A 13,869-nucleotide genomic window follows, 5' to 3' on the forward strand; every position below is an offset into this window, starting at 1 on the left:
TGCAGTACAAGCAAATCATACTACACAAAGTGCAGTAGGGTGATTGAAAAGATTGAAGAATACAATATTAGGGCCATACAGAATGTGCGCAAAGAGCGAGATCAACATTAAATTTAAACTTCTGAATGGACCTCTCATATTTTAATAACAGCAGGCAAGAAGCTTTTCTTGAATCTGTTGCTATGTGACTATTAGCTTTTGTATCTTCTGCTCAATGGAAGAGGTCAGAAGAGATTATAACCAGGCTAGGAGGGGGTTGTGTATCAGAGATAATGGGAACTGCAGAATCCAAGATAACAAAATGTGGGGCTGGATGAACACAGCAGGCCAAGAAGCATCTTAGGAGCACAAAAGCTGACGTTTCGGGCCTAGAACTTTTCTGATGAAGGGTCTAGGCCTGAAATGTCAGCTTTTGTGCTCCTAAGATGATGCTTGGCCTGCTGTGTTCATCCAGCCCCACACTTTATTATCTGGGAGGGTTTTGTGATTGAGGGTTGCCTTTCCAAGACAGTGAGAAGTATAGATGGGGTCAATGGATGGAAAGTTGGTTTTGTGTGGTGGCCTGGGATGTGTTCACAACTCTCTGTAGTTTCTTATCCTGGGCAGAACAGTTGCCATACCAGGCCATGATGCATCCGGATAGAATGCTTTTATGGTACATCAATAAAAACTCATAAGAGTCTTTATGGACATGTTGAATTTCCTTCTCCCCGGGGTAGTGCGGAGTCCAAAACTGGAGGCTGTAGATTTAAGATGAGAGGAGAAAGACTTAAAAGGGATCTAAGGGGCAACTTTTTCACACGCAGCATGGTGCATGTATGAAATCAGCTGCCAGAGGAAGTGGTGGAGGCCATTACAATTACAACATTTAAAAAGGCATTTGGAAGGGTACATGAATAGGAGGGCGGTTTACAGAATTGAATGCAGTGTTCCAAAATTCTCTATAATTTATGAATAAAATATACTTTTGAAAATAAATACCAGGATTGTATAAATGAACAAAAAGCACCAAAGCAAGATTTACATGCACAATAACAAAAGTGCAAGACTTCAGCTATGAGGAAAAACAACAGGCTGAAGGAGCTAGTAGGAACTGCTGATGCTGGAGAATCTGAGATAACACGGTGTGAAGCTGGATTCATACAGCAGGCCAAGCAGCATCAGAGGAGCAGGAAAGTTTTTGATGTTTCGGGTCTTTTTCTGAAGAAGAAGAAGAAGGGTCTCGACCCGAAATGTCGAACTTTCCTGCTCCTCTGATGCTGTTTGGCCTGCTGTGTTCATCAAATTCTACACTTTATCATTTATGCTTACTAGTAGAGGCCTGTTTGAATCAATGTCTTTATTTTTGATGAAAATCCATGTCTGATGGTGGAAGTGACTCCACAAAAATCCCCATCATCAAGATTGGAGGAGCCTGGCATATTTGTGCAAAAGATAAGTTTGAAGCATTTGCAACTGTATTCATCCAGAAATGCCAAATTAATGATCCACGTTGGTCCATTCCTGAGGTTCTCAGCACTACAGATCAACAGTCAACAGCAAATTTGATTGCTCCACATGATATCAAGAAACCTCTGACGGTACTGGACACTGCATAAGCTATGGGTCCTAACAACATTCTAGCAATAATACTGAAGACTGTGCTCCTGAGCTGGTTGAAACCTGGGCAAATTCTTTCGCTGCTCTAATTCTGCTTAATATTGGCATCTGACCAGAAACGTGGGGAATTGCCCAGACGTATCCTGTACATAAAAATCAGGCCAAATACAATCTGGCCAATTACCACTCCATCAGTCTACTCTCAATCATCATGAAAACCTTGGAAGGATGTTGTCAAAATAGCTATCATCAGCACTTAACTGGACAGGTTCAATTCTTGTACTGGCTAAAATGACCATGAAAGTTTGATTTCTCAACATTACTGCTTGCCTGAGTGTGATAGCCCTCAGGTTAAACTCACCACCAGTCATCTCTCACTAATGAGAGAGTAGCTCTATGATCCTCTGGGATTATAGTTATTTTACTTAGCAAAAATCTGCTCACTGATGCCTAGTTTGGGTTGCGGCAGGGCCATTCAGGTCCTATCTCAGTGCATTGTTGGTCCAGAAGACTGAACTCCAGAGGTACAGTGCAAATAACTGGTCTGGAATATCAAGGTAGTATTTGACTGAGTATGGTATCAAGGAGTTCTAGCAAAACTGCAGTCAATAGAAATCAGGAAAATTCTCTGCTGGTTTGAGGAAATACACATAAAGGAAGATTGTGGTTATCGGAGGTCAGTCATCTCCGCTCCAGGGCATCTCTGCAGGAGTTCCTCAGGGTAGTGAGCCAGGCTGAGCATCATCAACTGATTTGTCAATGATCTACCTTCTATCATAAGGTCAAAAGTGAGAATGTTTGTGGATGATTACACAATGTTCAGCTTCATTTGTGACTCCTCATGGTCTGAATCAGTCAGATGCCAAATTTGGACAACATTCAGACTTAGGCAGATAAGTGGCAAGTAAAATTTACATCATGCAGGTGCCAAGCAATGGCCATCTTAAGAAAACTACAATCTAACTATCTCCCCTTGACATTCAACCGTATTATCTCAACTGCTTCCTTTTCTATCGAAATCCTCCAGGTTGCCATTGATCAGAAATTGAACTCGACTAGTCATATAAATATAGTGGCTACAACAGCAATCAAATTCTGGGAATTCTGTGGTGAGTAACTCCCCTCTTGGCTGGTCAAAGTCTGTTGGTTATTGAGCAAGCACAAGTCAGGAGTTTGTTGGAATACTCTTCCCTTGGCTGAACGGAGTACTGTTCCAATAATATTCAGAAATATCCACATCATTCACAACAATGTAGCTGCTTAAAAGGGACAACATCCAACACCTTCAACATTTACTCTGTCGACCTTTTGGTGTGAGGTAGCATCAGTGAGAACCATTTCGAAGATGCACTGCAGCAACTCATCAAGACTTCAATGACTTCCCCTCCAAACCCATGGCCTCTGTCACCTATAGAGTCATGGGCAGCCAGTGCATGGGAACTCCACCAATTAATTCCCCTGCAAGACACACTCCATCCTGACTTGGATATTCTTTCACTGTCACTCAATCAAAATCTGGTATTTCTTCCCCCAAACGTCAGTGTTAGTGTATATACATCACCTGGACTGCAGCTGTTAAAGATGCCCACCACAACTTTCTCTCGGGTAAATTGGGATGGCAATAAATGCTAGCTTTGTCAGCAAAACCCACATTTTTGTGAATGAATTAAAAAGAAGACTGACATCACTCCTGAAGCACTCCAGATACCCCATAAAGCTTTAACCCCATCTACTACACGTATTGTGAAAAATCTTTTATTAATCTGCTAAATCCTGCATGAATTTGGACTGTGGGTGGTTGGCTTTGATTGAGTAATCTCCACTCAACATATTCCCTCATAGCAGGAAAATTGAAGCTAATGTTTTTTTTCCATAAATGCTGTTTGTTTCATAATAGCCTTTAAAATGCTTGGATTGAATGTTCCAGCTCCATTCTGAGAAACTATGCTTTAGAAATCTATATTTACCATATATTACTAGAATGTTGTTTTTATAGTTTTTATTTATTTTTTATCCATTAACCTCTTCTACCAAACATGGGAATCTGTCATACACACTGTCTCTGGTGGGAGGACATCAAATTAACCTTTTGGATCTCAGCCAATAGCTCTCATCAGAGGATTATTGGGAATCCTGAAGACAAGGTAATGTGACTCTTTCCCTGATTCTCTGCCCCTCCCTAACATTCTTGGCTTAGAAATGTGATAAACCAGTTAGGAGGAACAAACTGATTCATTTCCTTGACCAACTCCTTCACCTACCACAACCAATTTATGTTAAAAGAAAGCTGCAATAGCCATTTTTATATTATTTATATTGCATATACCCCATTGTCAGAAACAAGTCAACTGGCTTCCTTGTGTGTAGAAAAAAGAAATAAAGAATGAAGTATATTTTGAACAAAAAACTAACTTAAAGATGGTAACAAAAGGTTTAAAATGTGCAAAAATAGCCAAGTGCCCTTGTGGAGAATAAAAACACAGATACATACACATGGATAACAAGACACTTCAGAACATTAGCTTAAAAATACTTTCACAAAGTAACAGCTAACTTCATAAAAAATTCAGATTGTCTAAAGATATTAGGAACTGCAGATGCTGGAGAATCCTAGATAACAAGGTGTAGAGCTGGATTAACACAGCAGGCCAAGCAGCATCAGGGGAGCAGGAAAGCTGGCTGCTTGGCCTGCTGTGTTCATCTAGCTCTACACCTTGTTATCTTGGATTCTCCGGCATCTGCAGTTTCTATTTTCCCTGATACAATTTTAACCCCATTGCAAAGCCTCTTCTAAGGATGCCTAACCTGAAGAAGTTACTCTTCTCCCTCCAGACAAACCTCAGGGGATCTCTCTCCCACAGCAACTTTCTCGTAATCTCTTCCTCTCCACCTATCTTCTCCTCTATCCATCTTCGATCCGCCCCCCCCCCCTCCTTTCCCTATTTATTTTAGAACCCTCTTCCCCTCCCCCATTTCTGATGAAGGGTCTAGGCCCAAAACGTCAGCTTTTGTGCTCCTACGATGCTGCTTGGCCTGCTGAGTTCATTTAGCTCTACACCTTGTTAACTCAGATCACTTCCTTATCTTGGATTCTCCAGCATCTGCAGTTCCCATTATCTCTTATCTAAATGCTGGTTTGCAGCTGAAGTCTTTCTTTTACGTAAGCTTTTGGCTCTGGGGTTCAGTAATGAAATTCTCTTTTTTTCTGCAAACAGCACCATAGATTCAGACATCTCCTTTAAGAACTCTCTACTCATGACAATGAGGTCTTCAGGGTATTTTCAATTTGCTTCAAAGACAAAGGTTTCAGGGAGAAGGTATTGGCTATTTCCCTGTGGTAGGTCTCCTCTGATTATGTTCAAAAACAATTGTCATTACATCTGCAAACAATCAAACTGGGTGGTGTGACCGCTCTCTGAAGGGCTTGTAGACTCAGTGATTCCAACCAAGCAGCTGCTATTCTGTATAAATGCAATTTTTTTTGCTGGTGTGGCCAGATGTCTTTGTTTTAAAAATGCTGTCTTTACATGTTCAATGAATTATATCATAACTTAATATTTTGGATAAAACATCTTCTTTATAGAGTCATAGAATGACACAGTACAGAAAACTATCCAGATTATATTTACTCCAGTGCTTTGAATGTGCTGTCTTATTATTCTGAATGTTCCTCTCAGCCACACAAAACTTACCCTTTTTAAATCATTCCCTTTTTAATGTTACTACAGCCAGTGCATTCCACATCATAACAATTCACACATAAAAAAATTCTCATCTTACCTGGTTATTGCCACTTACTTCTATCTATGCATTCTATTACAGAACACACTCCCCAACCCCCGCAGGAGTAAATGGTTTCTCCTTTATTACTCCATTGAAATCCTTCTTAATTTGGAGCAATTCAATGAAATATTATTGGCAGAGACTGCAGGATGAGTCACTTCCCTGAGCTTCCTTGGCTAGAAAGTAATACACGATAATGAGATAATGGGATACTTTAAAAACATAAACTAAAATGTATATAACAAAAGTAAATCCTACACAATCTCAAACAAATGACATCTGAAAGTAGGCTGATTTTTGGAAATCATATATAAGATAGCAATTTTCTTTTGTGAAACTAGAATCTAGATTAATGCCACTTCTAACTACTTCACTTTAATCAATAACAAAATAACTCCTGCTTAAAAGTGAAAGACCTATAGCAGCTTTCACAATCTCAGGATGTTCAAATAAGCTTTAAAGTCAATGATGTGCTGTTGAAGTGTAGTCACTGTTGAAACAGAGGAAATGTGGTAGTACACAGCAAGATCCCACTATCACCGCTGTTAGAATAATCAGAATTTATTTTACTGATAAAAGAGACATGCTGTCAAAGTTTTTTCATTTTGTACCCATTAGGACAGGCACAAGAATGCCAAATTTCAAAGATGGCATCAAAATGTACTGCATGAAAACAAATATAATCATACAGTGTATGATTTTTGAATTTAACAAAAGCATAGGGGACAATATGCATATGTTACAGTCAAAGGCTCTTCAGTGTCTCAGCTAATACTGATCTATTTGGTTACATTCAGTAGCATGCTTCCATCAGTGTGTCATGCTTCAAGTAGCCTAAGTGAAGATGGTGCCTGCGATTTTTATACCATCAGATCATGGGCCATAATACCGTGACCTTATCATAGCCATGTCTCTTAAAGGTTAACTGCATACTAACTTTGCAACTTAACAGAACAATCCTAATGGCTGAACTTTGAGCTGAACCCCACTTTCTTGCCCAATCTTCCACGTGTGATTCACTTAGAATCCAAAATATATGAATCTGTCTTGCACATGCACAACTGTCACCTCTTGTTCTCTGGGGTAGAAAATCCCAAAGATTCACCATCCTCAGACTGAGGAATTATTTCCTGATTGCTGTCTTGGGGCAGCACGGGTGGCTGTCTGTGTGGAGTTTGCTTCAGTTTTCTCCCACAATCCAAACATGTGCAGGTTAGGTGGATTACCCATGGGAAATGCAGGGTTACAAGAATAGGGTAGTGGGGTGAGTCTGGGTGGGATGCTTTTCGGAGAGCTGGTGCGGACTTGTTGGGCCGAATGGCCTGTTTCCACATTGTGCTCTATTCCTAAACATTGAATCCATTTAAGACTGAGATAGATGAGTTCTTGATTATCAAGGGGATCCAAGGTTACAGACGGAAAGTGGGAGAATGGGGTTGAAGAACTTGTTAGCCATGATTGAATGGTGGAGCACACTTGATGGGCTGAATGGCCTAATTTCTGCTCCTATGTCTTATGGTCTTATGGTTTTAACAGTTTCTTGGTGCATTCTCTATGGAAATGCCTCAATCAATTAGAGTCAACTTGTCAATTACATACTTTTCTTAAGCACTACAGAAAAAGGGGGAAAGAGGGAAGAACAAAAAGGAAGGCCTATGATAGAATGGATGACAGGAGAGATTAATCGACAAAATGGATTTTGGTGAAAAGCAAACTAGGAGGGTAATGAGACAAGAATCATTCACAACAATTGCAGTGAGAAAAACATAGCAGCAGTAATTATGATCTGTTTGTTGTTGAACACAATGTTGAGGAGCAAGGGTTTAATGAATGTGTTCTTGATAGATGAGGTGCTAACCCTTGAGCTTTATTGGGTGGGTGTGCGATGGCAAAAAAGGTAATGTGGGAGTAGATGGGAAAATTGAAATGATAGCCAACTGTGAGTTTGGGTTTGTGTTTGAGACTGAGAAAGACGTAGATGAATAGATTGTTTCCCTTCAATGAAATGGATGGCATTTGATTGTCTTCTTTCAGATCTACAGTCACTTACATGGTGAAAAACATCTGTGTGTTGACAAGGATATCACAGTCAAGTAATAGCTTTTTTTTCAAAGATTTCTGCATATCATTTCTGTGAAATGTGGGTATAAACAACTTTCAAAATGATTTAACACTCTGCAACTCCAAATCTTAAAATGAAATCCGACTGTAACACAAACAGATAGAATTTAAATAAATATTACTGATAAGAAGCTGCCAATAAGTTTCTTTTGGTTGGATATATTATGAAATCTCAGAACCCGTTGCTTCCAGTCTGCACGTACTGCAATTTTTATCCTGGCTATCTGCCTGGGCAATGACTCAATGTAAGAACCTGCGTTTTTTTTAAAATTTAAAGATACAGTGTCCCCAGTATAACAAACTCAAGTTACAGGATGGCAGAAGAAATGTACTTTTAACAGTGTTGGTTGAATTAGAAATTATTACTTCCCCTTGGCCATACAAAATTAGATAGGAAGGTGGCATCATAGTAGTAATGTCACTGGTCTAGTAATCCAGAAGACCAGGTTAATGTTCTGGGACCATGAATTTCAATCTCAACATGGCAGATGGTGAAATTTGATTCCAATAAAATCTAGCATAAAGAGCTGGCCTAATGGTGACATGGAACCATGATCAATTGTCATATAAAATATCCCTGGTTCACTAATGGCCTTCAGGGGATGAAAACTGTTGTCCTTACCTAGGTCTGGCCTACGTGTTACTCCAGAGTCACAGCAATGTGGTTGACTCTTCACTACCTTCTAGCTAATCAAGGTAGGAAATAAATGCTGCCAAGCCAGCAATGCCCACATCATGCAAATTAATTAAAAGAAAACAATCCATTGTTGAACCATTTAGACTAAAAAGGGTGCCAGTTCTGATTGTGGTTTTTCTTGCTGGATCTTAATAAGAAACTGATAAATCCCAACAATTAGCCTCAGTATGCATTGTTTGTTTGGGGTTGGGGGGGCAGAGGTGAAGATATTGAGACATAAACCAAAACTATTCAAAATGTAATTGCTGTTAAGTGTGGTAGGTGCTTACAGTCGCACTTAGAGTCACAGAGTACAAAAACTGGCTCTTTGGCCCAACTTGTCCACGCCAACTAGGTTTCAACTGAGCTAGTCTCTTTTGCCTGCATTTGGCCCCTATCCCTCTATGCCTTTCCTATCCATGTACCTGTCCTGATGTTCTTTAAATGTTGTAACTGTACCTGCCTCTACTGTTTCCTCTGGATAGTTGATGGTTAATAACTGAAGCACAATGACCGATCAACATTCAGAAAATATAACTCTCTGTAGTGCTCCTGAGATGCTGCTTAGCCTGCTGTGTTCATCCAGCTTCACACTTTGTTATCTTGGATTCTCCAGCATCTGCAGTTCCCATTATCTCTGTGTAGTACTGCTAGGATTCCCAAACCCAGTTGACATTTTACTGGAGGTTACATCACATAGAACCCCTAATGCCATGTGTCCATCCCTGTGTCAAATTACTTTCCCACAACTAATTGAAGAATGAACAGGTTCTTCATTTTCTGTTGGTCAAACTGACAATTTCCAAAAATGCAATATTTTAATCAGTAAAGTGTTTTAAAAAATTGGAAAACGCACACAAATGTATTAGGTTTTAATGATTTTTTTTCTTCTGGGTTGCCAGCAGTAGTGTTCGGGAGATTAATTTGTAAATGCTGTGGGTCAGAGCACTTCAACTGCACATCCATTTTAAAATACAATTAACATTTCCGCCTCCATGGTCCCTTCCTGATCTGCAACACTCTCTGGGTAATAAAGAAAATCAACTCCCTGCAATCCTTTCACTAATGACTTTAAATCCATACCCCTGCTTATTGATTTTCTTGCAAAGGCTAGTAAATTTTTCCTATCCACACCATCAAAGACCTTATAATTTTTAACACTTCAATTAAATCTCCCCTGAGCCACTGCTGTTCCAAAGAAAACTCCAGCCTAACCAATCTTTCCTCATAGATAAAATCTGTCAATATGTCAATTCCTGCAACGCACCACCTCTTGTACCAAACGGAAAGTGGGCAGGTGATAATGGGAACTGCAGATGCTGGAGAATCCAAGATAATAAAATGTGAGGCTGGATGAACACAGCAGGCCCAGCAGCATCTCAGGAGCACAAAAGCTGACGTTTCGGGCCTAGACCCTTCATCAGAGAGGGGGATGGGGTGAGGGTTCTGGAATAAATAGGGAGAGAGGGGGAGGCGGACCGAAGATGGAGAGAAAAGAAGATAGGTGGAGAGGAGAGTATAGGTGGGGAGGTAGGGAGGGGATAGGTCAGTCCAGGGAAGACGGACAGGTCAAGGAGGTGGGATGAGGTTAGTAGGTAGGAGATGGAGGTGCGGCTTGGAGTGGAGGAAGGGATGGGTGAGAGGAAGAACAGGTTAGGAAGGCAGAGACAGGTTGGACTGGTTTTGGGATGCAGTGGGTGGAGGGGAAGAGCTGGGCTGGTTGTGTGGTGCAGTGGGGGGAGAGGACGAACTGGGCTGGTTTTGGGATGCGGTGGGGGAAGGGGAGATTTTGAAGCTGGTGAAGTCCACATTGATACCATTGGGCTGCAGGGTTCCCAAGCAGAATATATGAGTTGCTGTTCCTGCAACCTTTGGGTGGCATCATTGTGGCACTGCAGGAGGCCCATGATGGACATGTCATCTAAAGAATGGGAGGGGGAGTGGAAATGGTTTGCGACTGGGAGGTGCAGTTGTTTATTGCGAACCGAGCGGAGGTGTTCTGCAAAGCGGTCCCCAAGCCTCTGCTTGGTTTCCCCAATGTAGAGGAAGCCACACCGGGTACAGTGGATGCAGTATACCACATTGGCAGATGTGCAGGTGAACCTCTGCTTAATGTGGAAAGTCATCTTGGGGCCTGGGATAGGGGTGAGGGAGGAGGTGTGGGGGCGAGTGTAGCATTTCCTGCGGTTGCAGTGGAAGGTGCCGGGTGTGGTGGGGTTGGTGGGCAGTGTGGAGCGAACAAAGGAGTCACGGAGAGAGTGGTCTTTCCGGAAAGCAGACAGGGGTGGGGATGGAAAAATGTCTTGGGTGGTGGGGTCGGATTGTAGATGGCGGAAGTGTCAGAGGATGATGCGTTGTATCCGGAGGTTGGTGGGGTGGTGTATGAGAACGAGGGGGATCCTCTGTGGGCGGTTGTGGCAGGGGCGGGGTGTGAGGGATGTGTTGTGGGAAATGCGGGAGACGCGGTCAAGGGCGTTCTTGACCACTGTGGGGGGAAAGTTGCGGTCCTTAAAGAACTTGGACATCTGGGACGTGCGGGAGTGGAATGCCTCATCGTGGGAGCAGATGCGGCGGAGGCGGAAGAATTAGGAATAGGGGATGGAATTTTTTTTTCACTTTATTGAAGGATGCTTCATTGTTTCTTCAAAAGTCAATTTTTTCAACAAAAGCTTTACAACAATTTTAAATGAAAATCATAGAACCATTTAATGTTCCAGCACAGGGGGAGGCCACTGTCCCATCAAGGTGGCACAGTGACTCAGTGGTTAGCACTGCAGCCTCACGGCACCAAGGACCCGAGTTCGATTCCAGCCTCTGGTAACTGTCTGTGTGGAGTCTGCACATTGTCCGTGTCTGCATGGGTTTTCTCTGGGTGCTCTGGTTTCCTCCCACAGTCCTAAGATGTGCTGGCTAAGTGGATCGGCCATGTTAAATTTCCCATAGTGTTCAGGGGTGTGTGGGTTATGGGGGAATGGGTCTGGGTGGGATGCTCCAAGGGGTGGTGTGGACTTGTTGGGCCGAAGGGCCTGTTTCCACACTTTAGGTAATCCAATCTAATGTCCATGCATCTAGCACTGAAACATTGACTTTCCTGCTCCTCTGATGCTGTCTGACTTGCAGTGCTTTCACAGCCTCACACCTATAGGCCCTTGCTTCCAACATCTGCAGTCCTTATTGTCTCTTAAACTCACATCAAATTGAAATGCTTAAGTTCATGAATAAAAAATTAACCTCAGGGCACCTGGATAATTGATCAGCAATTTATACAGCAGGCTCCACATCTGCCATTTAAAAAAAACTTAGCAAAATGCATTTTCCTCTATATTACCCCACATCTCACCCTCAATTCTGCACGAACCTTAACAGAGTAGTCAGGACCCGATGTCATTTCATCCATCCCCACTCCAACTCGCCAACTTCAAACAGGACTGGATATGAAGCCTTGAGAATTGGAATATGAGTTTAAGTTGGTGTTTTACAGTCGGCAACAAGCCAAACAGTAAAATGTATCAGAGACTTTACTGTGGTATTTGTGGAAAGGTAATTCACTGATTCATGGCTTTATCACATAATTTCCAGACAGTCATCAATACAGACATCAGTTAGTTTTATCTCTGACTGTTATCTGCATCTTTGTAGAATTAGATCTAACTTCCCTTGATGGCTGGTGTCATTCGTGAATTCCAACCCAATACTAAGGAGTAGATTAAGAATTTTGGGTTGGGTTGGTTCAGGTCTGTGTTGAAGATACACTGAAAACTGATACAGGAAGTCACAACAGATACACCAGATACCAGCCCAGTTTATAGGCCACAACTGCATAAGCTTGAATGAAAACTGGGGTACGTAGAGCAGAAAGTTGGCAATGGTCACCAAGGAGGTAAAAGATAAGTTTGGGCATCATTTCTAGGTACCTGTCCTAATAGAAGAACACTTTGCATTCTAGGGACGCAAGAAGAAGTCGGCCATTCAGTCCCTTGAGATCGCTCTGACGTTATAGTAGATCATAGCTGGTCTGTACATTGACTATCTGCCTTTGCTGTATATCCCTTAATATCCTTATTTAAGTGATCTTTGTTTTACCAATTTTGGGTAAGAATTCCAGGTTTGGACTACAATTTGCATGAAAATGTACATCCTTATTTCACTCTTAAATGACCCAGCAGAGTTTTGAGAAGACTGTAGCTCAGGTTGAGGTTCTGGATGTAAGTTTGCTCGCTGAGCTGGAAGGTTAGTTTTCAGACGTTTCATCACCATTCTAGGTAACATCATCAGTGAGACTCCGATGAAGTGCTGGTGTTATGTCCCGCTTTCTATTTATCTGTTTAGGGTTCCTTGGATTGGTGATGTCATTTCCTGTGTCGGTGATGTCATTTCCTGTTCTTTTTCTCAGAGGGTGGTAGATGGGCTCCAAATCAATGTGTTTGTTGATGGAGTTCCAGTTGGAATGCCATGCTTCTAGGAATTCTCGTGTGTGTCTCTGTTTGGCTTGCCCTAGGATGGATGTGTTGACCCAATCAAAGTGGTGTCCTTCCTCATCTGTATGTAAGGATACTAGTGATAGTGGGTCATGTCTTTTTGTGGCTAGTTGATGTTCATGTATCCTGGTGGCTAGCTTTCTGCCTGTTTGTCCAATGTAGTGTTTGTCACAGTCCTTGCAAGGTATTTTGTAAATGACGTTCATTTTGCTTGTTGTCTGTATAGAGTCTTTTAAGTTCATTAGTTGCTGTTTTAGTGTGTTGGTGGGTTTGTGGGCTACCATGATGCCAAGAGGTCCGAGTAGTCTGGCAGTCATTTCGGAAATGTCTTTGATGTAGGGGAGAGTGGTTATGGTTTCTGGGCCCATTTTGTCTGTTTGTTTGGGTTTATTGCTGAGAAATCGGCGGACTGTGTTCATAGGGTACCCATTCTTTTTGAATACGCTGTGTAGGCGATTTTCATCTGCTCTTCATAGTTCCTCTGTGTGGCAGTGTGTGGTGGTTCGTTGAAATAGTGTTCTAATGCAGCTTCGTTTGTGGGTGTTGGGATGGTTGCTCCTGTAGTTCAGTATTTGGTCCGTATGTGTTGTTTTCCTGTAGACGCTGGTTTGAAGTTCCCCATTGACTGTTCGCTCTACTGTGACATCTAGGAATGGCAGTTTGTTGTTGTTTTCCTCCTCTTTTGTGAATGTTGTGCCAGTAAAGGGTATTATTGATGGTCGTGAAGGTTTCCTCTAATTTGTTTTGTTTAGTGATGACAAAGGTGTCATCCACGTAGCGAATATCCCTTTGACAAACTTTGGGAGTCCAAATATTAATAACACTTTAAACAAAATCTTTGTGGTTGTTTTACACACTTTTGAAGTGGGGAAGCAAATTGCATGAGATTCACAGTTGTGGTGTGTACACATAATGTTGTTATCTGTTCTTCCTGCTAGAAATCATAGAATTCTGAGTGTGGAAGCAGGCCATTCAGCCCATTGAGTTGACACTGACCCCCCCTAACAGCATCCCAACCAAAACCACCCCAATTCACTGAGCTGACACACATCCCCAGACATAATGAGCAATTTAGCATTGTCAATCCACCTAACCTGCATATCTTTTGACTATAGGAGGAAACCAACACAAACACGGGGAGAATGTAAAACTCGACCCAGACCGAGACTGGAAATGAACTCGGGTCCCTGGTGCTGTGAGACTGCAGCATTA

The sequence above is a fragment of the Stegostoma tigrinum genome, chromosome 3, assembly GCF_030684315.1.
Source record: "Stegostoma tigrinum isolate sSteTig4 chromosome 3, sSteTig4.hap1, whole genome shotgun sequence".
NCBI classification, from domain to species: Eukaryota; Metazoa; Chordata; class Chondrichthyes; order Orectolobiformes; family Stegostomatidae; genus Stegostoma; species Stegostoma tigrinum.